Source organism: Scyliorhinus torazame, chromosome 6 (assembly GCF_047496885.1).
Source record: "Scyliorhinus torazame isolate Kashiwa2021f chromosome 6, sScyTor2.1, whole genome shotgun sequence".
Lineage (NCBI taxonomy): Eukaryota > Metazoa > Chordata > Chondrichthyes > Carcharhiniformes > Scyliorhinidae > Scyliorhinus > Scyliorhinus torazame.
The window spans coordinates 177,697,127-177,725,094 of NC_092712.1; the positions used below are offsets into that span (position 1 = coordinate 177,697,127).

Genomic DNA, 27,968 nt, shown 5'->3' on the forward strand with positions numbered 1-27,968 from the left:
GCCAAAAATGTTGGTCAATTACAGTGGAAATGAATTTGAGACATTGGGGGAATGTGCCCTTGAAGCTTGGGTGCACAATAGAAGACACATCGTACCCATCTCCATTCTGGACATGCAACATGAATCCATCCTAGGAGCGGATGCGTGTGAGCCCCTGCACCTGGTGGAGTGGCTGTATGTCCCAGGCAATGAACCGGCAAAAGTTACAGCGATTCGCAATTCGGTACAGTGGTGAAATTATCCGATGAGAGATGAGCGATAGTGAAAGTGGAGGAAGATCAGCCAGGGACGGAAAGCGAGAATCTGAAAGACAGTGCAGAGTTCTGGTTATCCGTCTTCAAGAATGAGCATATGCTCAGAGGCATGATACAGAAGCATGATGAGTCCATTTTAAAGTTTCTACAGGACGTTGCAATAAACTTTTCATATCCCGGTCAGCCAATGGGCTTCACTCTGGAGTTCAGGTTTGAATCGAATGTATACTTCACAAATTCAGTGCTCGTAAAAACACACCGGATGGAGTCGCTGCCTGGTCAGGCAGCTTCTTCGTCTTTACAATCGTGGGCTGCACAGGCTCCACATCCACTGGAAGAGTGAAAAAATGTCACAAGGCAAACCATTAGACTGAACCAGTCGCATGAGTGTCGGCCTACGTGTAAAGCAGTCACGAAAACTAGGCTAAATAACTCTTTTCAATTTCTTCGCTCCCCCTGAGGTTCCGAAACATGGAGCATTAGATGGAAATTCTGCAGCAAGACTCACTGCTGATTTGAACATAGGTCAATTCCTGCATGAGCACATACTTCCACGAGCACGAAGATATCGATGATGAGTACGAGGATATTGATGATGAGCACGCAGATATCTATGATGAGTACGATGATGATGAAAATGATGACTCTGAGAGTGAGTCAGCGGAGGGCGATGAGAAAATGCTGGTAAGATGGTTTTGAAGACGTAATGAGGTGATAGAACTGGACATAAAACTAATGGTGGAGACATTGGCTCCAGAGACACATGGTAAATCGTCTCAGGCCTCTGAAATGGTTCCGGTAATCGACTCCCTGCTGCTCGAGGTTACTCCACCGGAAGATGAGATGGCGGAGCTGATGACTATATCGCTATGCAGCTCAGCGGAACACACATATATACTAGAGCAAGACCAAGATGATCCATCGCCTGGATCGTCAGGGCCAGAGAATATTTGTATCGTCATTTCCAGTGATGAGGAGCCATTAATCATTGTTCCAACAAGCCAAGAAGGGACAGCACCTGATGTTATATATGTGACTTCCACCCAGGCACCAGAGAGCGAGGCTCCCTAACCTCCAGACGAGGGTGCAGAATTGGGCGTGGCCACTCAACCCCTTGGAGACACATCGGCGCCACAGGTCCCAACTGAGGAACAACACACTTCTATGCACAGGGTGCAGACCAGCACTAAAACAGGGGTTGCCAAACCCAATCATAAAAAGAAACAGCTTCGTCAGTTGATAATTAAAACAAAAAAGATGAAGAAGAGAAGAGTGGGAGAGCCAGCACATCCCACTGACAAAAACAAAGAGAAGATGTTGATGTTGTGAATGACAACCCAGAGACAGAGGGGACAGAGAACATACAACAAAGTAGCAAGCAGCATTGTGGGAAGAAATGGAAAAAGAAGCAGCTGGTGACTCACGTGTGGCCATTCAGGATAAATGCCCTCAAAAGATACAGTGTTCAAAGAATACGAAGCAAGAGACCGAAATGCAAACCAGTCTTCGAAGAGGCAGGCACCAGCCCAAGTGATCACAGGGGCGATCCCGTGAGGGAGGCAGAATGAGCAGTTCGAAAGGGACAGACACTGACCAGGCATATCATGTCTATGGGCACCCTAGTTAAATCTGTTTATATTGTTTATGCCTCACAAATGTATAAAGTAAAAATAGTAATCATATTTGAATGCAAACATCAATATCTCCCAAGGAAGGGGGATTAGGTGATTTGCCTGTAGATAATATTACATGTACTCAGCAGTATGACCTCCCACCAACAGGTGGCCATATACTCAGCAGTATGACCTCCCACCAGCAGGTGGCCATGTACTTAGCAGTGTGACCTCAGCAAGTGGCATCAGATATCAGTCAGGTGACATCCGGCTACCAGCAAAAGATTGTAAGGCGTACATGAGGACAGTCGTACATAAGGATAGTTCCAGGAGAGTCTGATGTAACTGTATGATAACTTGGTCTGCATCTGATCGTTACCTACCATGTGTTCATGAATAAATCCTAGTTCTGGCTAAATGACCAGTAGTTCTGTAGATTCATTGCAAAGACAAGATCACGGAACACAACAGTTCCTCCGCCTTCACCTCTGGGGGTGGTTGTTGAGGTGGCTGTGGCACATCTTGAGCTCACATCTTGAGCTTGCTTCAGGACAAGAAGGTGGACCTTGTTCCTGGGATCCAGAGCTAGAACTATTCAGAGGCAATGCATGTGACCATGAAAGGAGGATGTGTGTGATGGCATTACATGGAGCTTGTGAGTGAGGATTTGTTTGAAGAATTATAACAACAACACAATGACTTGTACTTATGGCATCTTTAATGTGATACAACATCTCCAAGGTGCTTCGCAGGAGCTTATTACACAAAACATTTAAGATTGACATTGAGTGAGGTGATATTCGTCAGATGACCGAAAGCTTGATTGAAGGCCACCAATGGTGGATCGATTAATATCAGGGATGCTCCAGAACCAGAATTAGAGGGATGAAGATATTTCTGAGTGTTGTAAAGCTGGAAGAGATTACAGAGATATGGATGGGTGAGGCCATGGAGATTTCAAAGTAAAGACAAAAAACTTTAAAAGGAACACATTGATTAACAGGGGGCCAACGTAGGTCAGCAAGATGAATGAATGGCACATGATGTAAATTAGGACACGGGCAGCAGAGATCTGGAAGGCCTCATGTTTATGGAAGGGACAACATAGAAGGCTGGCCAAGCATTGAAATAGTCAAGTTAAGGAATAAAGGGTTTCAGCAGGAGATAATCTGAGGCAGCGAGAGGGTCAGAGAATGTTACTGTGTTGAAAGAGCTGGATTCTCCAATTCTGGGGATTTGTCTCCACACCGGCCTCGGAACGGTGGCATTTTACGCCAGAACAAATGGCGCAAAACGGCTTTCAATTCCCCGTTTTGCTGGGGGCTAGCAGGACGGTAGCGTAGAGCTCCCGGCTCTAGCTGCCAATACGTCCTGGAGAATCGCCGGGTCCGTGACTGCACATGCGCACACGACAACCTGCAACGGTCACGCCGTACTTCATGGCGTCGGCCGCTCACGGACCCAGCCCCTGAAAGAGTCCCCCCTTTCGGCCAGCTCGCATGCCCTGGACCATCTCCCCACAGTGCACCTAGCCCTGAATAATGTCCCCCCCTGTCCGCAGATCGGCCCTCCCCCGACAGTGGTGGCACTGGACTGAGTCCGCAGACGTCACGCTGAGTTTCCGACGGGTGAGACCACACGTGTCCCACGCCGTCGGGATCTCGGCCGGTCGGGGGCGGAGCACGGGGTCGGGCCTCAGGAAACATCCTGAGGCCGTCGCTAAGTGGCACAGCTTTTTAGGGGGCGGAGCATCACGAAAGCGGCGCTGCCCCGATTTGGTCAGGAACTCGGATTCTCCGGAAAGTTGCCGAATGCAATTTCGCCGTCAGCAGCCGGAGAATCCAGCCCAGGGAGTCTTGATGATGGTGAGGATACATGCTCGGATCAGAGATTAGGATTAGACGTCGATGCGTCTGGAAATTAGAGTAGTCATGTACCTCTTGGTGGGATGACTCCAGATCTGCCTCTGGTCGTAATGCCTGGCACTCGCTTCCCAATTACTAGCAATACTGCATATGAAGGGAACTGATGCCACAGAGTCATACTTCCCTTTCTTTTAAAAAAAAAAATCTTTATTCAAATTTTCAACAGATTTTCAATAAAACCCCCCCCCCTACAGAAAAAAGAAATAAGAACATAAGAACACAACCCGCACGAATTATACATAAAATTTCCTCAAACTACCATAACCCCCCCATATAACAATAAAAACACAAATAGGGAAACACCCCACCGTAAATCAAACGCCACCCCAAAAGAAAAAAACCTCCCCCCCCCTAGGTTGCTGCTGCTGTTGGCCTCCTCCTAACACTCCGCGAGAAAGTCTAGGAACGGTTGCCACTGCCTGAAGAACCCTTGCACAGACCCTCGCAAGGCAAACTTTATCCTCTCCAACATGATGAACCCTGCCATGTCATTGATCCAAGCTTCCACACGAGGATGCTTCGCATCCTTTCACAGTAACAAAATCCTCCGCCGGGCTACCAGGGATGCAAAGGCCAGAATACCGGCCTCTTTCACCTCCTGCACTCCCGGCTCGTCTGATACCCCAAATAATGCTACCCCCCAGCTCGGTTTGACCCGGGCATTCACCACCTTGGAAATAGTCCTCGCAAAACCCCTCCAAAACCCATCCAGCGCTGGGCACGTCCAGAACATATCGGCGTGATTTTCTGGGCTCCCCGAGCACCTCACACATCCGTCCTCCACCCCAAAGAACCTACTCAACCTCGCCCTTGTCATATGCGCTCTGTGAACAACTTTAAACTGTATCAGGCTGAGCCTGGCGCAAGAGGAGGAAGAATTAACCCAACTCAGGGCATCAGCCCACAGCCCCTCATTTATCTCCTCCCCGAGCTCCTCCTCCCATTTGCCCTTTAGCTCCTCCAACGAGGTCTCCTCCTCTTCTTGCAGCTCCTGGTAAATCGGCAAGACCTTGCCTTCTCCAACCCATACCCCCGAGATCACCCTGTCCTGAATCCTGCATGCTGTAAGCAGCGGGAATTCCCTCACCTGCCGCCTCACGAATGCCCTCACTTGCATGTACCTGAAAGCGTTTCCGGGGGGGGTAGCCTAAACCTCTCCTCCAGCGCCCCTAGGCTCGCAAACATCCCATCAATGAACAGGTCCCCCATTCTTTTAATCCCTGCCCGATGCCAGCTCAGAAACCCCCCATCCATCCTTCCCGGGAAGAACCGATGGTTCTCTCGAATCGGGGACCAAACCGAGGCCCCCACCTCACCCCTATGACGCCTCCACTGCCCCCAAATCTTCAGAGTGGCCGCCACCACCGGACTCATGGTGTACCTTGTCGGCGGGAGCGGCAACGGTGCCATCACCAGCGCCCTCAGACTTATGCCCACACAGGACGCCTTCTCTAGCCTCTTCCACACTGCCCCCTCCCCTTCCATTACCCACTTACGGATCATCGCCACATTGGCTACCCAGTAGTAGCCGCATAGTTTCGGCAACGCCAGCCCTCCTCTGTCCCTGCTACACTCCAGGAAAACCCTTTTTACCCTCGGGGTCTTATTCGCCCACCCGAATCCCATGATGCTCCTGCTTACCCGTTTAAAAAAGGCCTTAGGGATCAGAATGGGAAGGCACTGAAATACAAAGAGAAACCTTGGAAGGACCGTCATTTTAACCGACTGCACCCTACCGGCCAGTGAGAGTGGCAACATATCCCATCTTTCAAAATCCTCCTCTCTGCTCCAACAACCGTATCAAATTGAGCTTGTGCCGGGCCCCCCAACTCCTAGCTACCTGGATCCCCAGGTACCGGAAGCTCCTTTCCGCCCTCTTCAGCGGAAGCTCGTCTATCCCCCTTCCCTGGTCTCCTGGGTGCACCACAAAGAGCTCACTCTTCCCCATGTTAAGTTTATACCCCGAAAAGTCCCCAAATTCCCTAAGGATCTACATGACCTCCGCCATCCCCTCCACTGGGTCCGCTACATACAATAACAGGTCATCGGCATACAATGACACCCGGTGTTCCTCTCCCCCAATGCCATGGCCAGCGGCTCAATTGCCAGTGCAAACAACAAGGGGGATAGGGGACACCCCTGCTTCGTCCCCCGGTACAGCCGAAAGTACTCCGACCTCCGCCGGTTCCTAGCCACACTTGCCACCGGAGCTTTATATAGTAGCCTAACCCAACTGATGAACCCCTCCCCGAACCCAAACCTCCGCAGCGCCTCCCAAAGATTCTCCCACTCCACCCTATCAAAGGCCTTCTCCGCGTCCATAGCCACCACTACCTCCGCTTCCCCCTCCACCGAAGGCATCATAATTGCATTAAGGAGCCTCCGCACATTGGTGTTCAGCTGCCTACCCTTCACAAATCCCGTCTGGTCCTCATGAATCACCCCCGGGACACAGTCCTCAATTCTCGTGGCCAGAACCTTCGCCAGCAACTTCGCGTCGACATTGAGGAGCGAAGTCGGACTGTACGATCCACACTGTAATGGGTCCTTGTCCTGCTTCAAGATCAAAGAGATCAGCGCCCTGGACATTGTCGGGGGCAAGGTCCCCCCCTCCCTCGCCTCATTGAAAGTCCTCACTAGCAGCGGGCCCAGCAGGTCCACGTACTTCCTATAAAAGTCTACCGGGATCCCATCCGGCCCCGGGGCTTTCTCTGCCTGCATGCTCCCTAGCCCCTTAGCCAGCTCCTCCAGCCCAATCGGTGCCCCCAGCCCAACCACCTGCTCCTCATCCACCCTCGGGAACCTCAGCCGATCTAGAAATTGGCGCATCCCCCCTCCCCATCGGGGGCTCCGACCTGTACAGCTCCTCATAGAAGTCCCTGAATGCCTCGTTTATTCCCACCGCACTCCGCACCATGTTCCCCCCTTTATCCCTAACTCCATCAATCTCCCTCGCTGCCTCCCTCTTCCGAAGCTGATGTGCCAGCATCCGACTCGCCTTCACCCCATACTCATACGCCGCCCCCTGCGCTTTCCTCCACTGCGCCTCTGCTTTCCCAGTAGTCAGCAAGTCGAATTCTGTCTGGAGGATCCGTCACTCCCTAAGTAGCCCCTCCTCGGGGGCCTCTGCATTGCTCCCGTCCACCCTTAATATATCCCCCACCAGTCTCTCCCTCTCTCTCCTCTCTCTCTTCTCCCTATGGACCCTAATGGAGATTAGCTCTCCCTTGACCACCACCTTCAACGCCTCCCAGACTACCTCCACCTGCACCTCCCCATTGTCATTGGCCTCTAAGTATCTTTCGATGCACCCCCGAATCCGGCCGCTCACCTCCTTATCCGCCAACAGTCCCACATCGAGGCGCCACAGGGGGCGCTGGTCCCGCTCCTCCCCCAGCTCCAACTCTACCCAATGCGGGGCATGATCTGAAATGGCAATGGCCGAATATTCCGTTCCCTCCACCCTTGGGATTCGCGCCCTATTCACGATGAAAAAATCTATCCAGGAGTAGGCTTTATGGACGTGGGACAAAAAGGAAAATTCCCTGGCCACCGGCCTGGCAAACCTCCATGGATCCACTCCCCCCATCTGGTCCATAAGCCCCCTAAGCACCTTGGCCGCAGCACGCCTCTTACCCGTCCTGGATATAGAGGGGTCCAGTGCTGGGTCCAGCACCGTGTTGCAGTCCCCCCCCCCCATTATCAGGCTCCCCGCCTGCAAATCCAGAATCCGACCCAACATAAGCTTCATAAATCCGGCATCATCCCAATTCAGGGCATATACATAAACTAGTACCACCCGCACGCACTACAACCTACCACTCACCATCACGTACCGACCTCCATTATCTGCCACAATGTTCAGCGCCTCAAACGACACCCGCTTCCCTTCCATCTCCCGTTTTAGGCCAGCCACGTGCCCGCGCCTCCCACACCCTCCATTCCCCCAGGCGGCGGACCCCCGCCCCGACTCCCTCTCCTAGCTCCAGCTCCCCTTTGGCCAATGCAGCAGCAATCCAGTTCTCCCCCCCCTCCTCCCTCCAGCTAGATCCTCCTCTAGCCGTTTTGCTCCCCTCATGGCACTCCCGTAAGTCAGCTGACTCCTGCTGACCCCGGCCTCTCCATCGACCCCTGCCATGTGAGAATCCCTCCACCTCCCCCTGGCAATCAGCGTGTGCTCCTCTCCAGCACCGCCCTTCCCCCGGCCCTGCCCCTTCCTTCCCTAGCGCGGGAAAAAGCCCGCGCTTTCCATCCAAGCCGGCCCCGCCCCCTCTGGCGCAGCTCCCTTTTTGCGGCCTTGTCTCAACTCCCCCCCCCCCATCCCCAGGCCTCCACCTTCACCCCCCCCCCCCGCACAGGACCCTGTCCTTCCAACACCGACGCCCACATCTCACAGCCCCCACATCGAACCATTTCGCCCAACCCCACCCAGCACCAAAGAAAACAGAAAAGAGCATCCCCCAAAACACAGTAACCTCCATAGGCACCCCCTCCCATCAAATCCTCAGTTCGAGTCCAACTTTTCAGTTTGGATAAAGATCCACGCCTCCTCCGGCATCTCAAAGTAGTGGTGCCAATCCTGAAATGTGACCCACAATCGCGCTGGCTGCAGCATCCTGAACTTCACCCCCTTCCGATGTAGAACCGCCTTAGCCCGGTTGAAGCCGGCCCTCTTCTTGGCCACCTCCGTGCTCCAATCCTGGTATATTCGGATCTCTGTGTTCTCCCACCTGCTGCTCCATTCTTTTTTGGCCCATCTCAGGACACACTCCCTGTCCACAAAGCGGTGAAACCGCACCATTACCGCCCTTGGCGGCTCGTTGGCCTTGGGCCACCTCGCCAGGACTTGATGAGCCCCGTCCAGCTCCAGGGGCCTCGGGAAAGCTCCCGAGCATCGTGACCACATATGCCCCGGCATCAGACCCCTCCACTCCCTCCGGGAGACCAAGAATCCGGAGATTCTTCCTCCTCGTCCGATTCTCCATGTCCTCAAATTTTTCTTGCCACTTCTTGTGCAGCGCCTCGTGCGCCTCCACCTTCACCGCCAGGCCTAAGATCTCATCCTTGTTCTGTGAGGCTTTTTGCCTCACCTCCCGGATCGCCGCCCCTTGGGCCTTCTGGGTCTCCACCAGCTTGTCGATCGACGCCTTCATTGGCTCTAGCTGTTCTGCCTTCTGCTCCGCAAAGCAGCGTTTGATGAACTCCTGCTGCTCCTGCGACCATAGCGCCCACACTGCTTGGTCTCCACCCGCCGCCATCTTGCTTCTCCTCCCTCGCACTTTTCGCTGCACTAAAATCACTTTCTTGACCGCTCCACTCCTGGTCCAATCCATACAGTGCCGGGGGAGCCGCACTGTCACCTTCCCACACTGGGAACCATCAAACAATTGCCGTTGGGGCCCCCCAAAAGAGCCCAAAAGTCAGTTTCTGGCGGGAGCTGCCGAATGTGCGACTTAGCTCAGCATAGCCGCACCCGGAAGTGTCTCCATACTTCCCTTTCTAAGGTAAGGTCCTGCTGGCATTTTTCCCCAGACGAGTGCATTAGAACATGTGTTTGTATGTATGTGACACCTCAAGTAATTGCAGAACTGTGAGCTGTGCCTGAGGTAGGACTAGTGCCTATGAAGGATGCAATGGTGTGGGTATGTAAATATTAGAATATTAGAAATTAGCAAATCACTTTACAACTTTTTGAATCATTCAAGGACCTTTTCTTAAAATAATCCTCCTTCTAAATGATTTTTCAGCTCTGAAAATATTCTGATTTGAGTGGTCATAATATAGCAAAATATATCTTTAATTTCACAAAGGAATTCTCACTGGAGATCACTTAGTGATCAGCCAAGATGATCAATTAAATCATGTCAAGCCTTTATGTGTTCAAGACTATGATTGCCAAGTACTAAAAGTTTAATGAAGGACAGGTCTCCAATTAGGTGTAATCGCCTTCTCATTTGCCAGCACCTAAGTCATAATAGGAAGACACCACTTCTAATATCAGGGTTTCTCAAGGTTCTTTTAAGCCATTAAACACATCTATTCACAGACTGTAACACATTAATCAAAGCACATTAATCAGTCTATTGCACTGCAGCCTCAATTAGATGCTAGTTAAAGCAGACACAGTCCTAATTATAAAAACCTAGTGATTCGAGGATGTTTGACCTCAGTCTGTGTCAATGACATAATTGCAGCTTTTGTAATTTGCATCCCTCAGTTTTCAGGAATAGTGAAAACAGAAGAATGTGACACAAGATTTCAGGAATAATGGTTCTCTATCCCTTTTGCTAATTGAATACAACCATTTTATACCTCATTATTCAAAAATCTACCTATGTTTCCCCCTCTCTCTGCACAAATTAGTTTTCTTGCTGTTGGCAGCTTCCAAACCTCGTATCTCCTCTTCATCCCATTAGTAGTGGTATCTTCAATTGCCTAAATGCACTGCTCTGAGATTCTTTCCTGAAATCCCTCTTCCTCTCCAGCTCCCCATTCTCTTTCAATTGCCTCCTCAAAACTCACCTCTTACTTCCCAAACTCTCTTTCTTTGACTTAGGCTGGGATTCTCCGGGGCTGTCCACTAGCCACAGGATTCATGAAAGATGGTTGAATCCTGAGGCGCAAAGGGAGTCCTTCATGGGAGGTGGGTGTCAGGGTGGGCTTGTACAGGGCTGGAGGGGCTCAGGGCTGGGATCTTTCCTGGGATGGGGATCATTTGGCTGCTTTTCCAATCTGCAGCCTTTAAACACTTTAAGCAGTCAATCAGGATCGAGAAATTAAAGTTCTCTCATAATTAGGTGAAAGTGTTCCCATCTGGACCCCTAAATCCTTTAAACAATCCTTTAAACAAATGGCATACATTGGTCAGTATGCCACAGTTCAAAGATCTGTGTGACAAAGGTAAAAGTAATCCCTTTAATGTGATGGAAAATTTTGAAGTGGTTTTCTCAGTCAATTTCACTGCCCTTAAACATTTTAAATCCTGTTTGTGTGCCTAGAAGGATAAAAGCTTTCAACTGCATTGTTTACACTCAATTTCACGTACCAAAGCCTCTTATATTTTGATTGACAGATCACAGTAGTTTCAAAGAGGGGATGAAGATTGTTTATTTATATAATCCTGCAGGGATCCATTAACTCAGGGGAACAGCTAGTTTTCTAATCGTAATTATTTTAAGAGGCTGCCTCTTATGATTTCAACAAAGAACAGGGGGAAATTGCCGATGACGGGAGGGGTGGAGATTTCCCTCGAGGGTGGATGGGAGTGAGTCCCAATGTCCATGGTGAGAGATGTGGAGGCCTGTCCCTTAACTTTGAGATCGGATCTCTGTGGAGCCGAGCTTGCTGGCAATTTTAGGACCCACCCCTCAAGAACAATGCGCAAAACTGACAAAGTGTCAGAAGATCTGATCAGAAAACCTGGATATTTATCTGGTTCTGTGGAGTTGTCAATTTCAATACCATTGTGTTTTCATACATGTTTGAATTCAATAGCTGACAATTTACTTACGTTCAAAGATAAAAACTTAAATTCAGTCAAAAAAGGAACATTTCAGATCATACTGACGACAGTTCGAAACTCGAAAAGGCTTTTTCTTGGCTGCCTTAAATTCTCAATCCAAGGAATGAAAAGTAACCACAGTCTGTCTCTCATTGAATTTATGACAAATGGAGCAACAAGGCTTGGTAAATTTTCACGTTCAAATCCAGCTGGCGCAAATTTGGCGTTCTGTGAACCTTTAATGAGGCATATTTCCTTTTTGGCAGTGTTACAAAATGCAGTTACTGCCAGAACTTTGTACATTCTGTACCTGACTGCACAATCTATTGCTAACAAGAAACTACAAATATTTTGTACTTTAAAACTTATCCTTGATCGAACCTCCTCTCCACAATGCCAATGTTCCAAGCCCCTTGAATATGTATAATAAGGGCAACATTGTAAAAGGGAGGGTTGATAGGTAATGGTCACCTACAGAGTAAACATGGTCCTTACATTTTGCTGTTTCTTCCAATTGATAACTTCTATTCCCCACTGGGTCACTGTCTGTGTGGAGTCTGCACGTTCTCCCTGTGTCTGCGTGGGTTTTCTCCGGGTGCTCCGGTTTCCTCCCACCGTCCAAAGACGTGCAGGTTAGGTGGATTGGCCATGCTAAATTGCCCTTAGTGTCCAAAAAGGTTAGGAGGGGTTATTGGGTTACGGGGATAGGGTGGAAGTGAGGGCTTAAGTGGGTCGGTGCAGACTCGATGGGCCGAATGGCCTCCTTCTGCACTGTATGTTCTATGTTCCTATGTTCCACGGTTAGTTTTCAAATGGAAACTGCCGCCTATATGTAACATGCATGCAAAAAATTAATAAAAGTTTATAATGAGCCATTCTGGAATTTTAAATAGATTTTCAGAAATCTAACATCAAAAGTTTGTAAGTGCGGTAGCGAGTGGAAACTGCCATGAGCTTCCCAATGCACAACCAGTGAGATCGTCACCAGTATCAACATTAATTTGTCCACTTAACGAGGCCCAATAGTTTTCACGCCGCTAATGATGATCCTGCTGGCTGATTCACTGGGACCGCACTCACAAGCTCCCTGCCAATAATAGGGAGCAGTACTTAAAACAATCCTGCAGAGCAAACCCCACACAGCTCACAGCCATGCCATCATGGAGACCATGCCCACGATTCAGGGATGCCGACCTGGTCAGATTGTTGGACGTGGTCAAGTGCAGATGGGATGCCCTGTTCCCCCGAGGGGGTTGGACAGTCAGCCACAGGTCAGCCAGTGCCATCTGGGAGGAAGTGGCAGTGGCAGTCAGTTTGGGAAGCATGACCAGGAGAACCAGAACCCACACCATAAGAAAATCAACAACCTCCACCAGGGCGCACAGGTAAGTTGGCACTGTCCCTGCCTGCCACCCCCCCCACGACCATGCACCTAGCAACCCTTCTGCCCATACTGTGCCCCAACCCACCCATGACTAGCAGTGCCCCTCACGCTGCCCCCATCCCCACACGCCCCCATGCTCTCCATCCCCCCCATTCTCCCACTCCCCCCCATAACCCTCATCCCTCCAACATACTCCCCTTCCCCCTGCATCCGCCCCCTTGGGCTCCACCTCTCCCTCCATGATGAACGAAGCGTGCAGCTCACAATGCCCCTCTGTGCACCCGTAGGAGAAGTTGGCCCACAACAGACGGAAGAGGGCCCGCAGGCGGCGGGGTACCGGACATCAAAGCCCTCACCCCTTTACGAGGAACAGATCCTGGAGGTCGTGGGGTGACGAAGGACAGGTCAGCCACTGACGTAGAGGTTGGCCCATGGCGCAGAATTTAGGATCCACTGGCCTCCACACAGATGGCCTGCCACATGTGAGTTGTTAATGCCATACCTAATCACCCATGGCTCCCACTGACCATATGTCCATTATCCCGCAGGATTTCCATCTGATTGTGCCTCCCATGAGAACACCTCCGAGGGGAGCTCCTAGGAGACCACCGTATTCGTGGCACAGCTGCTATCCTCACCCTCCACCAGCGCAGAGACACAGACCTCGGTGGGCGACAGTAGTGGTCAGGCATCTGAGGCACATTCTGATGAGCACCACACAGTTGCTGATATACATTAGGTGGAGCAGGAACGCCCAGGGGAGACAGCAGTCAGGGGTCTGCTGGATCCCAGGACCCAGCTGGGTCCCAGTCAGATGCTGAGCCTCTGGGCTAGGTTTACCCGGAGCTAACGCATTCGATGAGGTGCGGCTGCGATATTCAGAGGGGGATGTCAGAGACACTCCAGCAGCTCCATAGCTGATTGGAGGGATTCCAGTGGCTACGGGCAGAGGAGAATGTGCTGGCAATGCATTGCACTGAGGTCAATAATGCTAGGGTGGTGACAGCAGCATGAGTGGAGCTGTCCAAGGCGAGGCTCAGTCAGTGACGGCCATGGTGGAGGGCCTCGGCTGCATGTCCGACTTGCTGGGGACTTGTCTCAGTCCCAGGTGGACCTGCATGAAGTGCTGCAGAGCATGCCCCAGTCTCAGGTATACATTGCTGGGGTGCTCCAAAGCATGTCCCAGTCACTGAGGAGCATTGTCGAGGGTCGCAACACCATGCTTCAGACATTGGGGAGCTGCCAGTGCTGGCAGAGCCAGATGACGCAGGGGCAGCCGAGGCTCAATCTGTCCCAAGGGCACCGACCAGGAGGAGGAGGCACTGGGCGGAAACCTGGAGCCACCATATGGAGTGGTGTCTGTGGCCACGAGCTCCCCCGAGTTCCACCTCCCTGACAGCGGCACATATCAGTGTCAGCACCCGGAACAGGGTGGCATGGTGGGGCATGTGCCGCCAACAAGAGGGCTGGGGCCATCCGGCCACGGCGTCCCCAGAAGCCAGGGGCATTGATGGCTTGGGATGTGGTAAGCAGCAGCCTGCCTCCACCTCAGGTGTGCATCCTGGGGACACACCTAGACATGACGGGAGAGCACGGAAGTCGAGCATCCCTGAGATGGCACTGGAGAGGAAGGGGATTGGGTAGGTGAGGGGGGAAGGGGGGAGAAGAGGGCATGAGTGGGGAAAGGGATGAGGAGAGAGCTTGGGAAGGGTGCAGGCAGTAGGGAGGTACCATCGGGGGCTAGGGGCAGTTGGAACACAGATGTACAGCATTAAAAAAACAGAGAAATATGACGCTTCTGGGGTAGAAGTGGGGGGCATAGGGTGGGAGGAAGGGGGGGAGAAGTCAGACAAGGCCACGTCCTATGTGAAGCGGTCAAAGATGAGGGCCTTCCTGACCCTCCAGGCATGTTGGGTCTTCACTGATGCCGCCTGTCCTCCATCCTCCAGCTGGTCCTGCGAGGTCTCCCTGAGCTCGTCCTCCAGCCCCTCCTGGTCTGGCGCCTCCAAGTCCTCCGCTTCGGAGGTGGCCACATGTTTCTCCACCTCCAGCACATCGCCCCGCTGCTGTGCCAGCTTGTGAAGGGTACAGCAGACCACCACAATGCGGGCGACTGAGGTTGTACTGCACCAGAGCGGTTGAGGTATTGGAACCTCACTTTGAGCAGTCCGATGCACTGCTCAATGATAGCCCGGGAAGCCACATATGCCTCATTGTATTGGGTCTCTTAATCAGTCACCAGCCTCCATACTGCTATCATTAGCCAGGTCCTCATCGGGCACCCTATATCCCCAGGATATAGCTGTCGTGCACACTCCCGGGGAAGCGTGCACACATGTGCATGATCTTGATGTGTGGTCGCACACAAGCTGAACGTGCAGGGAGTGAAACCCCTTCATGTTAACATAGGGCACTCCCTGATGGCCCGGTGGACTCACGGCGATATGTGTGCCATCTATTACCCCCTGAACCTGGGGAATCCCATCAATGGTAGAGAATCCTGCTGCCTGGGCATCTTGCTGGGCCTGGTCCATGTCAAAGCTTATATTGTTTTCTGCTCAGGCAAACAGGGCATCCGTGACCTCACTGATGCACTTGTGGGCTGTGGCTTGTGAAATGCCGCACAAGTCCCCGCTCGAGCTCTGGAATGACTCTGAGGCGTAGAACCTAAGGGCTGCTGTGACCTTGGCGTTTACCGTGAGCGGGTATCCTCCTCTTCCACGTGGTGCCAAGAATGCAAGGACATGACACAGGTGCTGCACTTTCCCCTTGTTGAGGCAGAGTCTCCTGCAGCTCCTGCAGCACACACAGCCCGTCATCCGTTTGAAAGACCCGCAACTCCTGTACACCTTTGGTCCTTCCCAGCCTCCCCCTCTGGGTCCTTCACTGGCCTGATGGGCAGCTGGCTCCTCAGGGTGTGGGGTGGGGCCCTGCACATAGGCCTCTGCCTCAATTCTCTGTCGGTGTTGCTGCCATCTTCTCTGGCGTCTGACCGTCTGGTCTGCCAGTGGCACAGTGAGGACAGCCTCTGCAGCAGACAAGATATCATCCATCTCGTATAATACGTGTCAGGAAATGGGGAGGGTGAGAGACTGACAACCAGTGTGTCTATCACCCCAGGACCCTCCATTCACTCATTGATCCATCCCTCCCCTTTCCCCCTGCCACTCTCCCTGCCATCCATCACGCCCTGCTCACAACCCCCCAGGTAAGTGGGGACCGTTGGTCACCAGACCCTGTACCCCAAAACCTGCATGTACTGTTACCTGGACCGGACGCTAGTCCCGTCTCCGATGCACACACCCACCATCTGTTCGCAGAAATGTCCCCGGTGCTGGGGCCCAGCCTCTGGGTGTTCGGATGTTGGCTGCCATGCCCCTGGTTCCTGCAGTCTTCAGGCACAGTGCCCAGGCTTCACTGTCTGACTGGCATGTCCGGCAATAACTTTCACATTCTACATGGCAAGCCTACCCAGAGGAATCCACTTGGGAGCTGTGAAGTGCTCACTTAGCTATGATTACCAATTCCCTATTTAAAATTCTCGATTTTGTCTTCTCCTGCAATCTAACGTGTCACGCTCTCGCTCAAGCGCTATGCGACTAAAATCGCACCCATTACTTCAAATGCTCCTCAAGACTCATGGTCTACTCATTTGGTAATTTTGACAAAGAATTTACCATCAGTGGAATAATCTTCAGATATAAAGTCTCAATGGACAATGTTCAATCTGGTTTGAGCCTCACTGTGCTGACGTCCCAATGTGTCCTTCAACTAATACCTTTTACCTAAATCCTTTTGCAGAGGGATCAATAGTTAGACCTCACCAAATGCTTTGCATCCATCATGTGAACAGGTGATTTTCACTCACCATGGGTCTTTTTGTTCCCTCTTTGTAGGAGTAATGAAGGTGATGGAGAGACAGAGATTGGAAGGGACGCACTGCAAATTGGGCAGCTCATGAATGCAGAAGAAGAGACTTCAAGCAAGATTTTCTAGTCCTGCCCACTTCAGGACTGCAAATTCCTGCCCTAAGTCAATGGACCTTTTGCTTGTCCATCACATTCTCTGACCTGCCCGTGACGATTCCTAAGGCCAGAAGATTTAGGCCTTAGACTTAGCAACATCCCATATCTAGTAACACCTGAGGCAGGCAAAGCATATGCTTATGCCAGTTTTTGTGGTTAGATTTTCCTGTCATAGATCTATATTTTGAGGAGCTCCTCTTTGCATCAATTCTGGCATCAGAACATTCTCCCGTTCTTGTCACCTGCCATAAATAAACTGGAAGGATTTACTGGTTGATAATCAACATGTTTGGTCACATTTTTTATGAAGGCATTTTCCATAAACCCAGAGCTTCTAATGCAAAGGTGGTGCAAGATCCACTGAGCCACAAGACCCCCTCCAGACGCAGGATGTGTAGTTAAGTGACATCTGCATTCCCTCGACTGGAGATAGCGAGACTAGGAAGTCATAGGTAGATGGTGACAGAATTACAAATGTCTCAAACACACCTGCTGACTATCAATGACTGAAACATGAGATGTTAAAGTATGGTGATTGTCAAGATCATGACTTTGCAATGACTAATTTATATCCCTTTATTTTGTCTTCCAGAACTTTCACACGTAAAAGTGTCAGAATGGTGTCTTTCAGTATAATTCTTCAGAGGCCCTTATTCACCCTGAGGACACACAATCACAGCATATACAGTCACAGACCAGTGGAAATATTTGCAATTTAGTGAGTCAAGTTGGGGAATTATTTGGGTTCATGCAATTTACAAATCTGTCTGAGTGGACTGAAAAAAGAAAATGTTGGAAAAATTCAGGTCTGGTAGCAGCAGGACTGAAGAAATGTCATACAGACTTGAAGCATTATCGCTGTTTCTCTCTCCCAGGCTTGCTGGGTTTTTCCAGCATTTTCTTTTTTTAAATTTCAGATTTCCAGCCTATGCAGTATTTTGCTATTAATGCATGAGTAAGAGTGGACGCTGGTGGATACTCGTGGCAGAGACAACTGTGGGGCGTTTGCATCAACAGGTGCAAACCTGTCCAAGCTCAGCTCCACTGGGCACTGAAACTGAACCCCAGGGGCTTTCATTAAGAAAGAGAATGCTAAAGGCGCATCAACATCTTAGCCAAATCCTGACAGATGTGCCCTGACAGAGAGGACCGAGGACTCCAACTCCAATACCAGTGATCATTGGTGATATAGACAATCGTGGGACTGTCTGCCATGGAGAAAATGGTTACCTCCATGGAGCTTCAAGTATGGCTTTCAAATTAGTTCATGCAGGATATGACCATGGTCTTGCAAACTTTTGATGCCAACATGTCTGCCTTCCTAGCCAAGATGGCCGTTACCGTATCCATATCCTTACATCAGTTCATTGACCTTCATCAATTTGTGTGCAGCAGAGAGATGGAAGTGATGTGGTGCTGGCCCAGGAGAGGCATGTTGATGAAAAAGAGCTTCCCTCAAAATGCACTCACTTCTCACCCATTTCCGCCCATTCCACCCCGTGGTGCCTCATCCCCCAATAGCTGAATCTGCCCTGCACACCTGAAGGGCCCTCAGAGGTTGTAGCACCTCACAGTTGAGGAGAAATCCAGGTCTATCTCGTTATCTGAATTCAATCTTCAACATGCTGAACGCTTGCTTGATGACACGCCTGGTTGTCAAGTGGATCTTGTTCCAGCACACCTGTGCCTCGTTGGTAAGGGATAATCTGCCAAATTTGAAGGATGTATCTCTTATATCCCGATGTGTCAGCCCTGAAGTCTGGTTCCTGCAATGAAATAGTTTGGGATGTTGGGCTCTCACAGTATAAAAGCATTGTGTTGCGGACAGGAAGGGAGTTAATTTAAAAAGCCCTGATTTCTCCCCCTTTATAAGTACTTTCCCCAACCTTTCAGTTTTGGAGTGATCCAATCCTCTATCAATAATGCCACAGAAAACTCAAGATAAAGTAAAATAAGAGGGTTGGTTTATTTTACACACACTTAAAATGCAAGAAGTTTTGCAAAGTTCGATGCTTTTTGCATTAATTTAATAAAAGTGTGGTGTGGGAAAGAAAGGAGTTCTGGAGAAAAACCTCAATACAAAATAATAGGGTTATGGTTTTACTTGAGTCCGGAGTCCAGTAAGTCAATATCCAATGAAGGTTCTTTCAGGTGGCTTTGTCTGGCAGACTTCCTGATCTGGGTCCTAGGAACTTGGTTGCATTTTGAATCCACTGAAGATGCAGCAACGTATTCTTGTATCCTGGAAAGCCAGAGAGATGCATGTAAATGCCTCCTCATTCTGACTATGGTCCTTGTAGGAGAAGTTGACATGTCAACACCCTGACAAACAACCCACCCATGATGTGTTGTCTATATTTGTTTGCAGACTGAGAGCCCCTTGAGATATCTCTAATAGCACACTGGAATAACATAGAGGGAAAGAAATTGAGGGCATTGGTAACTTTGACAGCAATGGACAATGTATGCCCGCAGTTCTTCTTGCAGGAGTCTGTGGATGTTTTGGTATTTTTGTGTTGCTTATTTCAGGATGGTTGGCGTAGTCTTCACCAAGTCCACAAAATAGCTTGAACTTAAATAAAGCTACAAATGTATTAACACTACTAATTTGGATTTGACACTCACTCCGAAAGAATACACAGTTGATTAATAACATTTAAATTAAACTCATCTACAGCTCATCTTAATACTGATATTAACTATGATCTGCTCTCACTTACACTATCTATACTTCTGACTCTCACTAGCCAACTCCTGCACACACACTCCCACAAGGCTTAGCATCACTGCCTTATATAGTTGTAACTGTAGTTCCCTCTAGTGGCTCTCCAGACACTTCATTAACCCTTGCAGTTCTTACAGTTACAATAATACCACAGATGTCTGTGACCACCTGTTGTATCAATCTGAGACTGTGAAAGGACAGCTTCAGAAAGGTCAAGGAAGCTGTGCCTCCATCTATACAACCTCTCACGTGGGTAGGACGTCCTGTGTCCTCAGCTCCTTGGTTAGTCTCCTCTCCGCAACTCTGGACCTGTCTCCTATACTATATCTGCTCCTGCCACTGCCACTGCATATCAATGGTGATGTGGATCATGATTGCCTTCAGCATTGAATGCGCTGCAAACAGTCAAGGCACCTCCCACCCTGTTGAGTCTGTTCGAAAGACTCCAAATTTCTCAGAAACCTCGATGCTGATAAGAACTCTTATCAAGTCATTGGCCAAAGGAAACTGAGAAAGCAGGTGCCCTGGGCAATCAGAACTCAAAAGACCCTTAGGAAGTTCTGTTGCCTTTTCATTGGTGAGTTTCTCTGAACCCATGTGGGAAGCGTTAAATGAAATGAAAATGAAAATCACTTATTGTCACAAGTAGGCTTCAATGAAGTTACTGTGAAAAGCCCCTAGTCGCCACATTCCAGCGTCTGTTCGGCACTGAATTCAAAGGAGGAATAAAATAAATTGAAAATCCACTCATTTCCATGTAATTATGATGCAAAATGATGATCTGTGTGAGCTAATGTTTGTGCCAATTCTAACAAGTAGATTATTTATCATTGCCAAATGCGTTAAATCTGGTAGTTGATATTTTGGAGTCAGATTGAGTTTGTGCTTTAATCTTCTCCTATGTTTACTTACCTCCTGTTCCCAACTCAGCCATTCTTGGGTGCTAAAACCCCACCGAGGAGCAAATAAATCTTATTAAGCATGTATTACTCTGATAATTTGGTCAGTTTTAAATTTATCTGGTTATGAAAATTATGCTCAAATTCATCATGATTACAATATGTGTCAAACTTCATTAAACATCCAATTAGATGTTCAATGTTGACTTGTAACAAACAGACTAATTCTTACTAAAACAAAAGGCACATTGCAAACAAGTTGTGTTGAATGTGAGACATTGGAGTATTTCCCTCCTGCAACCAGTCATAGGCAGAGCAACCCTGGGTCAGTATGAACAAAATGAGCTTTACGTTGTCAAATAGATCTTTTAAAATTTGCATGTCGGATGAATATTAAACCTGGAATAGTCCATCAGGTTATACAAATCTCAAGGGACTTTACACAGAGCCTTTACCCTTTGAAACATAACTATCCCTTTGAGTTCAGAAACTTGTGTGCTCTTTATGATCACCTTTGTCAGTAGGCAAATGTGTTCTTCAGCACATTCTACAGATAGGTTTCCCCTGAGGTCAGGAACTACTGCTGTTGAAGTGATCAAATTCACATGACCTTTAACACCGGTCATTGGACTATTGCATGGCCTCAGTTACTCAAACATTTCTCTAAATGTCACTGTTAACGAAAGCCGCATGTGTACCAGATTTCTGCTTCTAGTCTGGCATGTTAGAGACATTTCTGTTTAATTATCTTGAATAGAACTTTCTTGACCTTTAGTCTTGGGCTAGCTATACCTACGTAACCTAAGTTGCTGAAATTATTCAATTATAGATAATAGATATCTTAATGTAAGAAATATGTTGTTTTCTCACAATTAAAACAACACATTGGGAATTATTTATAACACTGATGATCAAGGAAACAGCAATTTAAGTTGAGTCATTCATCACTCCCACACTGGCAGATTCAAGCCATTGTTCCTGTATCTTAAATGTTCCAAACTATTATTATGCTAGTTCAACCATATAATTTTGTTAAAAAATGATAGCCTGGTCATGTCACTCTGTTCCTGGACAGGGTATACTTTGGCATGCAGTAGGCAGTCATTATTAAACTATTGCATTAAGCTGCAGTTGAACCATTGCTGGGTACCCATCTGACTCTCTTTTGAACAGGAAGCAGATCTTTCCTGCAAATAATCTCTCCTTGCTTTTTATTCAGTGCTGTCAAATTTAACTCATTTGCTTCAAAAATGCGTTTGTTTTTCTTGCAATGCATTGTTAAAAGTAAACCCAGCTCTCTGTAATTGGGCTTGGACTTGCAATAAAAAAGTGTACTTCCAATCAGATGTTACAAACAAAACTTGGAATTAGGTAGGCTGTCAAGAAGCTTTACTTTTCACAGAATGTCATCAAACTCTGAAATAATTTGTAGGCGTGTGAAGTGTGATTGAATTTGTTGCCAGTGTTCAAAGTTCCTACAAACATACAAAGCTTGGAGCCCATCCTTTGCAACATTGAAGTAGTAGCCCATCCATGAAGGACACCTATGGACCTGGCCATGATGGAGTATGCGATGGCCATTGCCTCAGCCTCCACTACAGTGCAGATAGAACTGATCCAACATCTCAGTGCTGCAGTAGAAATTCAAACTTTCAGGCAGACCATCATGGGATCCATGCTTGTTGCCATGCAAGCTCAGACTGCTGCCATGACGGCTGTTTTCAAAGTGGTAACCAGGCTCTTGTAGCAGCCCAACAACCTGTCATCCTACTAATGACAAGAATTGGTCAGGTATGACAAGTATTTGGGCATCACAGTGGCACAATGGTTAACACTGCTCCTCATAGCGTCAGGGACCCGGGTTCTATTCCGGCCTTGGGTGACTGTCTGTGTGGAGTTTGCACTTTCTCCCCATGTCTGCATGGGTTTCCTCTGGGTGCTCCGGTTTCCTCCCACAGTCCAAAGATGTGCAGGTTAGGTGGATTGGCCATGTTAAATTGCCCCATTGTGCCGAGAGATGTGCAGGTTAGGTTATGGGTATAGGGGATACTAGGCATGGTTAGGGTGCTCATTCCAAGGGTCAGTGTAGGCCTCCTTCTGCACTGTAGGGATTCTATGATTCCATGCTATTTCATGCATTGGTGAGATGCTATCCTACAGGAGTGGCAGAAGCATTGTTAAATACAAACCTGGTGTCCTCTCTCAGGATGTGCTCCCAGCACTGCCATTCCATCAGTGCCTTGCTTTTGTCTCTTAACCAGCCATCCTAATCTGCTAATCACCCCGTTCCCCCCTCCCCCCGCCGCCCCCTCCCACCCATCACCCCCACCATCTCCTTGTTGAATCTGTTACGACTCAGCAACTGTTCCTGCGTGAGGTGGAGCGAAGGGAAGTTCTACCTGAAAACCCATGGATGGTGTAACCTGTGGAGAGCTGTCTGTTCCCCTCTCTGCACAGAGCTTCTTCACTCTGCAACGTCTGTCCCATTTTTCTGACCTGTTGCAGACTCCTGAGGTACTGTAGCTACAGCCCCCAAAACCTCTTACAATTCTAGTGTGTAAAAGTAACCAAATCCTCTGGTCTCCCTAACAATGAGGTGCCAACCTAATGGAGCTACAACACAAGGCTACTTGTGTGCCAAACAGTATAAGCAGCAAGTAATACAGAGCAAAGTGATTCCACAACAAACGCATCAGATCAGTGCTGCCACATCCATCCATGAATGGTGGTGGCCAATTAAATAACTCACTGGAGGAGGAGGCTCCACAAATATATCCCCACCTTTAATGATGGGGGATCCCAGCACATTTGTACAATAGATAAGGCTGAAGAATTCAGGACAATCTTCAGCCAGAAGTGTCAAGTGAATGATCCATCTCGGCCTCCTCGGTCTCCAGCATCACAGATGTCAGTCTTCAGCCAATTCGATTCACTCCACATGATATGCAGAAACAGGTGAATGAGGGTGGCGTGGTGGCGTAGTGGTTAGCACTGCTGCCTCACGGTGCTGAGGACTCAGGTTCTATCCCGGTTCTGGGTCACTGTCCGTATGGCGTTTGCACATTCACCCTGTGTGTACATGGGTCTCTCCCCCACAACCCAAAGATATGCAGGATAGGTGGATTGGCAACGCTAAATTGTCCTTTAATTAAAAATAAACAAAAATAATTTCTAAAAAAGAAACAGCTGAAACACTGGATACCGCAAAGGCTATGGCCGCTGACAATATTCGGCAGTAGTACTGAGGACTTGTGCTCCAGAGCTTTCTGTGCCCCTTGCCAAGCTGTTCCAGTACAGTGACAACACTGGCATCTACCTGGCAATTTGGAAAATTGCCCAGGAATGTCCTGTACGCAAAAGGCAAGTCAAATCCAACCCAGTCAATACTGCCCCATCAGTCTACTCTCAATCATCAGTAAAGTGATGGAAGGAGTCATCAACAGTGCCATCAAGCAGCACTTACTTGGCAATAACCTGCTCACTGATACTTACTCCTGATCTCAATACAGCTTTGGTTCAAATATGGACAAAACAGCTGAATTCCAGAAGAGAAGTGGGAATAACAAGGCAGCATTTAACCGAGTGTGTTGTCAAGGAGCCTGAGCAAAATTGATTTAATGGGAATCAGGGGGAAATCTGTCCACTGGTTGGAGTCATACCTGGTACAAAGGAAAATTACTGTGGTGGTTGGAGGTCAATCATCTCAGCTCCAGGCCACGTCAAGAGTTCCTCAGGGTAGTGTCCTAGGCCCAACCAGCTTCAGCTGCTTCATCAATGACCTTCCTTCCATCATAAGATCAGAAGTGGGGATGCTCGCTGATGACTACACAATGTTTAGCACCATTCATGACTCCTCAGATACTGAAGCAGTCCATGTCCAAATGCAGCATGACCTGGAAAGTATCCAGGCTTGGGCTAACAGGTGCCACACAAGTGCCAGGCAATGATCATCTCCTATAAGGAAGGATCCAACCATCGCCCCTGAACATTCAATGGCATTGCTATCGCTGAATTCCCCCCAATCAACATTCTGGAGGTTGCCATTGACTAGAAACTGAACTGGACTAGTCATATAAATATTGTGACTTTATTTGAATATTCTTTTTTGCTTTTGCTGAGTGATGTAGTAGTGCAGGAGAAGTGGACTTCTTCCTATTTTACGACCAATGGAACAGACTTACTTTTCCAGCTGAAGCGTTCAAACTGCTTTGATTTTAATTACTCAATTTCTGCATCGATTGCACCTGGGAAAATGGCCTTTAACATTTAATTTCACCCATCAGTAGTTTGTGGCAACCCGGTTGTCAGGAACACACATTAAGGACCATGCAAAATGCAATACTTTTATCACGGTTAAGGATACTGCCTATCATAGTAACCTCCTCCCTGCAACCCTCTGAGTTGTCTGCAGTCCTCCAATTTTGGCTTTTTGCCATCCCCAACTTTCTTTTCTTCACCGTGCCTTCAGCTCCCTCGGAGCCGAGATTCTGAAATTCCCTCCCTAATCCTCTCCACCTTTCTACGTCTCTCTCCTCCTTCACAATTTTCCTGACAACTGATGTCTTTGACCAAAATTCTGGCTGCATCTCCTAATATCTCCTTGCGTGGATAAGTGCCAGACTGTGGATAAGTGCTTGATAACCCTCCTGGGAAGTACCTTGGGAATTTAAAGGTGCAATATAAATGCAGGTTGTTGCTGTTAACAATCAATCTCAGCAACAACTGCTACTGTGCCATTGTGGCATCCATTTGCTACACCAACCAGCATCCAATGTATTATTTTGATTCTAATGTAGCTCCATATCAACTTTACCCAGGCAAATTCATGAATGAAAATGGAGTTGTAGTGACTTGCTGCTACCTACTGGACAGGTTTGGTATTACGTGCAGTTTCAGCTAAAGTGGATTAAAATGGCTGACTAATAGTGTTGAATAGACTGGGAAGCACAGTACATGCAAAAATAACCAGTAGGATGCTGACAAGTAGCCAATCTTTTCCATTACTGTTTCTTTTTGGAATATCTCACCATTTCAGTGTTAGTTTCAGCCTCTAAAATGTAAATGAAAGAAAGAGTCTGATTTTATATTGCATTTTTCACAATCACTGGATGTCTCAAAGCACTTTATAGCCAGTAGAGTACATTTGAACAATGAACAAAGAGTTGAAAGAACAAAGAAAAGTACAGTAAGAGGGTTTCTTACTGTGCTCACCCCAGTCCAACGCCGGCATCTCCACATCAAAGAAAAGTAGAGCTCAGGAAGAGGCCCTTCGGCTCACCAAGCCTGTGCTGATCATGATGCCCTAACTAAAAAACCTTCTGCCCTTACTCGGTCCGTATCCCTCTATTTCCTCCCTCTTCATGTATCCATCCAGATGCCTCTTAAATGTTGAAAGAACATTGAAATATTGAAGTGCAGTCACTATTGTAATGTAGGAAGACAAGCAAGCTGTCACAAACTGCAATAAACAGATAATCTGTTGTTGATTGAAGGATAAAGATTGGCCAAGCCATCAGGAAAGCTCTTATTCAAAATACTGCGGTCTTTTAAACAGGGATCAGGTAAAAAATAAATTTTGGCCCAGCCAGCGACGCCTACATCCCATGAATGAATATAAATTTGAAAAAGAAATGGTTGGCACTGCCAACTTTAACAGTTGGGAATCTGGGGCGTCATTCTCCGACCCCCCGCCGGGTCGGAGAATGGCCGTTGGCCGCCGTGAATCCCGCCCCCGCCTAAGTCTCCGGTACCGGAGATTGGGCGGGGGCGGGAATCGGGCCACGCCTGTTGGCGGGACCCCCCGCTCAATTCTCCGGCCCGAATGGGCCGAAGTCCCGCCCAGAAATTGCCTGTGGCCTGGCCCGCGATCGGGGCCCACCGATCCGCGGGCGGGCCTGTGCCGTGGGGGCACTCTTTCCCTTCCGCCTCCGCCACGGTCTCCACCATGGCGGAGGCGGAAGAGACTCTCCCCACTGCGCATGCGCGGGAAACTGTCGGCGGCCGCTGACGCTCCCGCGCATGCACCGCATTTCCGTCAGCTGGCGGGGCAACAAACGCCATTTCCGCCAGCTGGCAGGGCGGAAATCCCTCCGGCGCCGACCTAGCCCCTCAATGTTGGGGCTCGGCCCCCAAAGATGCGGAGCATTCCGCACCTTTGGGCCGGCGCGATGCCCGTCTGATTGGCGCCGTTTTGGGCAGCACGGTAGCATAGTGGATAGCACAATTGCTTCACAGCTCCAGGGTCCCAGGTTCGATTCCGGCTTGGGCCACTGTCTGTGCGGAGTCTGCGTGTCCTCCCCGTGTGTGCGTGGGTTTCCTCCGGGTGCTCCGGTTTCTTCCCACAGTCCAAAGATGTGCAGGTTAGGTGGATTGGCCATGATAAATTGCCCTTAATGTCCAAAATTGCCCTTAGTGTTGGGTGGGGTTGCTGGGTTATGGGGATAGGGTGTGGAAGTGTTGACCTTGGGTAGGGTGCTCTTCTCCAAGAGCCGGTGCAGACTCGATGGGCCGAATGGCCTCCTTCTGCACTGTAAATTCTATGAATCTATGAATCTATAAAAAGTCTCATCCGAAAGATTGCACATCTGACAGTGCAGCAACTCGCCCAGTGCTGAACTGCTGCTGTCCCCCTAATTTCCATGCTCAGGTCGTGGAGGGAGGTTTGAACCCAGAGCTTTGTGGCTCAGCGGTGAGTGTTACCAACTGAGTGAGCGAAAAAAATAGGAAATTATTATAATTAATGAAAGGTACCATACAATTAATGAAAGGTATAAATTAAATTAAATGAAATCAAATGCAAGTTGCAGGATTCTTATCTCACATGCACATATACATGAAGTTGTATATTATTTGTAAATCATAATTTATACAAATGTAAAGGGAGCAAATTTGTCCCCCTGGATTCCATAACCTAGTAAATTCTATTACACCCACATTATTGTCATTTGCCAGGGTCCATCTCTTGCATAAACACCACTGTCTTCCAAACAATCCAAACAGGAGAAGTAAAGGTCAATCTCTTCAAGAAGCTCAATTGTTAAGGCTAAGATTTGAACACCAGGTTAAGTATAGAAATCCAGTAAACTGGTGCCAATTGCTGTTGTGGCTGCTAACTAATTTTATAATTACAACTTTGACTCAGACAGAGGCAGAAGTCACATTTTCACACATTAGTGGTAACACCAGCCTTTTCGGTCTGTTTATATAACTGGAAACTATGGCATAGATTTTTCTGGAACTCAAAGTACCTGTGACTTAAATTATCCTCTGTGTGTCTTGTTAGCCGGAAAATATCACTTCCTCTTGCAGGCCGAGTGCAACTTTTGCATGTCTGTTTCATTCAGTAAGGGAACTGCAGGAGGTCTGTTCCTTAGCAACACAGCAAAAGAGTATGCTTTAGCTTCTCAACTTTACTGTTTACTTTTGCAAGTTAACCTTGGTGTTCCCAGTCCAAACATTTGTTGATATCGTATTTTGGCTGGTCAGTACTAATTATAGTGAATTATTTCCTTTAGCATTGTATTTTATATATGCAGGGGCAGAGGCATGAAGGTTTTGGGGCTGGTTTCTGAATCTGCATGTTACCTTGCTTGTTGCTAGGGCTGTTATTTATTTGTGACCTTTCAGGGAGAAACCCATGTGT

At 48.6% G+C, this 27,968-nt stretch overlaps 1 protein-coding gene and 1 long non-coding RNA gene across 2 annotated transcripts in view; one reads left to right on the forward strand and one right to left on the reverse strand.

The window, feature by feature from the left end:
- Nucleotides 1–2,567: 2,567 nt before the first annotated feature.
- Nucleotides 2,568–27,784, reverse strand: LOC140425162 (uncharacterized). The gene is made up of 2 exons (XR_011947773.1): nt 27,574–27,784; nt 2,568–2,779 (listed from the first exon to the last, which is right to left on the reverse strand). It is a non-coding gene; the product is annotated as an uncharacterized lncRNA (long non-coding RNA).
- The window catches only part of c6h7orf78 (chromosome 6 C7orf78 homolog), a 65,215-nt gene continuing 64,966 nt past the window's right edge, over nt 27,720–27,968 (forward strand). Inside the window, exon 1 of the mRNA XM_072509133.1 lies at nt 27,720–27,806. The gene's annotated coding sequence lies outside the window, so the exon portion shown is untranslated. The remainder of the gene's footprint in view (nt 27,807–27,968) is intronic.